General features: G+C 48.1%; 1 long non-coding RNA gene across 1 annotated transcript in view; it reads right to left on the reverse strand.

Annotated features, from left to right (window-relative positions):
• The window catches only part of LOC105551027, a 182,667-nt gene extending 180,474 nt beyond the window's left edge, over window positions 1-2,193 (reverse strand). Inside the window, exon 1 of the long non-coding RNA XR_001007810.1 lies at window positions 2,110-2,193. This is a non-coding gene — a long non-coding RNA (uncharacterized LOC105551027). The remainder of the gene's footprint in view (window positions 1-2,109) is intronic.
• Window positions 2,194-3,721: the final 1,528 nt, after the last annotated feature.

Genomic DNA, 3,721 nt, shown 5'->3' on the forward strand with positions numbered 1-3,721 from the left:
GGGCAGCCGGGCGGAGTGGCTGGATTATGTAAGTAGCAGCCCTCCATGTGCTCACCACCATCTGTTAATATCTTGGTATTGGAAAGTTCGGTGCCTGAGGCAAAGCCAGGGTTGGCGGCGAAGAGCTCCCAGCCTACACTTTTCTACTCCAGGGCAGGGAATGTACTTCCCTTTGATTGTTTTCGCCCACTTTCATAAAATCAAGTAGTAGTGTGTCCCTTCAATCACTGACAACCCCCTCATCCCCGCGGGTGTGTCTTTGTGGGCGAAGAGTGATTTTCTTCGAGGCCAACTTATTGTAATGAGCCCTTTCGATGAATTTATATTTTCATGACAATTCTGCACTCCTTAAAGCAATGTGGCAGACTCTTTATTTGGGAGTGGGTTCTTTCGCATTTTAAAAATTTACTTTCCTTCTGCCAGCACCCCTGGAACCAAATTCTTGTAAGGGTTATATTTCAACTTCTTTGGAGTGATTGGCTTCTGTTTACTTTGAAAGCTGTTGGTTAAACAAACATCACTCGGGAGGCTTCTAAGCAGTGGGGTTCCCAGGAGAGAAAACGCTGCAGCTGCTACTTGCTACTGATCTTGTGGTATTTCACTTCCCCCCCATTCAGAACAAATCCAGGTTGGGCTTGGCGTCACACTGGGCACAGGAGATGAGAGTGAGAGAGAGGCCGTCAGTCAGTTTTGCCTCTGGAAAGCTTGCAGCAGGCAGGCCTGCACCCTGGGGTTGGTTTTCCTCTCTTCCCTTCTTCAGGGTTGGGATAGTGGTGGTGGTGCTGGTGGTGGTGGTGGGTGGGTGGGTGACCGGGAAGTCCTTAGGCATCCTTCTCCAAAATCCACGTCCACGTTTGCCTCTCAACTGAATCTGGTTGAAATTCCCAGAATTGGTTTGTTTAGGATCTGATAACTGCTGTTTGTAAGGTTTTAAATTACTTATACACACTGTCTTCCCTCCTGCCCCCACCTAACGGCTTTAAGAAAGAATAGGAGGCGTGAGCATACACCGAGGAAATGTCAAGGCGAAGTGTATTCAACACAGAACCAGATGCACGAGTGATAACTGCGAGTTTGTCTAAGAACACACAGATCACCCTTCAGATAAACAAGTAAATGCAACCTGCACGGATAGGGTTTGTTACAAGACCGGTCAGAACTTGCGTTAACTTTTAAGTTACTGGGGTTGTGTTGGAAATGGGGCGAAGGGAGGAGTTGTCTTAAGCCTAGGCTTGGCAGCTGGTTTCAGAGATGGAGCCAATATCTAGGCGACTTCTCATCTCCAGGCTTTTCCCCTATCAGAAAACAAAGCGGTAGTTGCCCGAGATAGGGGGCTCGGGCCTCAAGTCTTGCTCCAGGGCAGCCCGAGACCCAGGACAGTGCCGCAGCTCTAGCAAGAGAGGTTGTCAGGAGTGTGGCCTGTACGCCTCCCCGAAAGTAGAGGACAGGACAGGGGACAGGGCTGCGCGGAGGCAGCTCACGGAGCTGGGCTGCGAACCGATCTCCCTCGCCTAGAGTCGCGCGCGCTCCTATTTCAACTCGCCGCTCCTGCGCCCTAATGCGGGCTGCGAACCGCCGCGGCAGAGCTTCACCAGCCGGGAGCCTCCGCCGCCGAGGCTGGGGGTGGGAAAGCTTCCTTGTTCGCCAAGCGGGTTACCCCGACTTCGACTCAGGCCTGCCTTTCCCCACGGCGTGACACAGGACTTACTGGGGTTCTCAGGGAACTTTTCCCGCCGCCAGTTCCCGGGCGTGGTGTGTGCAAAACGTGCATTCAAGCGCTATGTGCAATTGACACAAACTTGTGGGCTAAAGTACAAGCCATTTCTTTTGCGTTTGAATCTTTTTCTCTGTCCCTGCCTCCTTTCTTCCCCCTACTCCCCCCTCCTCCTTCTGTGCTCTCCGCCCTTTTAAATGTCAAACTGAGCAGATGGTTTTAAGGTGTGGAAAGGTATATAGCCCTTACTCCTACCAGTTTATTTGTGGGCTGGCGCTAGCTTATATGTACAAACCAAGATTCTTAAAGAAAACCAGTAGGACGAAAAATAAGAAAGGAAGTAGCTTTGATCCATTTTCAGACCCCAAATTTCCCCGCTCAATACACCCGCTTACCTCGAAGGGACCCAACCAATAGAAGCATTATTCCGTCCTGTGTCTAATGGGCATGTTGGTTATTTCTGCTCCCAGACTAAACTGTCACATCCCGGTTAGAACACTTGATACAACAGTCAATAGTTGGAGGTGTGAGTGGTGTGTATGCGCTCCTCTGTGTTGTTTCCCTGATAGACGCGTGGGGGGAGTCTGTGGGGCGGCAAAAGGGGAAAGAAGGCGGCTGGGGATGCTCCCGCAATCTCTTTTCTTATCGCGGACACCTAACCTGACCGACCTGATTTTTTTTTCTTCTCTTCTTTTCACTGTTTGAAATTCGTGCCAAAAGTTTCCTGCCGGGATAGACTCGGATATACTAACATCGCTATTCTTATTCCAAGGGAGGGCTTAATATCCTCTTTACGGTTTGGTGAATTTGAGGCTGAAATTTTAAATTTCCTAGAAAGGAGTATGTGTGTGTGTGTGTGTGTGTATGTGTGTGTCGCAGAAGACATTGGTAGTGTTTGGCCAGTGTACTTGTAACACACCTCATAAATACCCTGTTGTCACGACACAGCATGATTCAACCTTTGATCTAATTAAATTTGAGGGACACACGAAAACTACTTGTCCTCCTCGTACCTACAAAAATGAGTGTCTAATAGACTGTGTATGAATGTTTCTGCTTCGCAGCTTTTGCAAGTCCCAGCTTTTATAAGATCTTTAGGTCATAAACGCGGCTGCTTTATTAAAAGCCGTTTACTGTGCCCGGTGAAAGGGACGTTCTAGCTGCGGCTGGAGGCTCGCTTGCATTTGTAACTTGCAAAGCCTAAGGAGATCTTTAAGAGCCACATTATCTAAATAAATTTTGCTGGTTATTTTTCAAGCAAGAAATGTCAAACCGAAGTAAATTTCCTAGGGCTTTATGTTAGAGCCCGAGATTAAAGCGTTTGAAATTTCTTGCCTAATAAACTTTAAAGTTTGTTGCCCAGGCGTCAAAACTGTGTAAATCCTGTATTGAACAGCTTTCTTTGGTCTTTGTGGGGTGAGTGAATTAGTGAAGGGTATTCGCCAGATGTTTGCAACATACATATTTTTAAAGGCTGCTTTACCTACAATCCAAATAATGTCAGAGGTAACCAAGGGTAAATATTTCTCTTCCTAATAATTTGGACTGGAGCTTAACTGGGACTCAGCCAATGTTGATCTTCGTCTAATAACAGATGCAGCGGACCCGATGTGAAACCTCTGGCACCTATTATTTTAATACCAAACCTACCTGTATTTTATTGTCCACCTCCCCTTTAAAAGGAACCAAGGGTGACACGTATCCTTGACACTACCTATGATCGTTTAAGAAGTGGAATGATTTGCAGATCTCCCCCCCACTCCCTCCTCCTATGCCACCCCCACCCCTAAAACCCCCACTTTTTCTCCCGTATACTTTTCCGTGCCTTCCTCCACCCAAGTCGGAGGAGCGCTCACTCGCTCGGCCACTCGGCGAACTCGATCAGCTGTATCTGGGAAATGAAAAAAGAAAAAGAAAAAGAAAAAAAAAAAAAAAGGACCTGCGTCCTGGAAGAGCGAGTGTGAGCTGGGCGCCGCTCGCGCCGTCTCCCGCTTTGCATAGAGCCCG

The sequence above is a fragment of the Mandrillus leucophaeus genome, unplaced genomic scaffold (assembly GCF_000951045.1).
Source record: "Mandrillus leucophaeus isolate KB7577 unplaced genomic scaffold, Mleu.le_1.0 Scaffold503, whole genome shotgun sequence".
NCBI lineage: Eukaryota > Metazoa > Chordata > Mammalia > Primates > Cercopithecidae > Mandrillus > Mandrillus leucophaeus.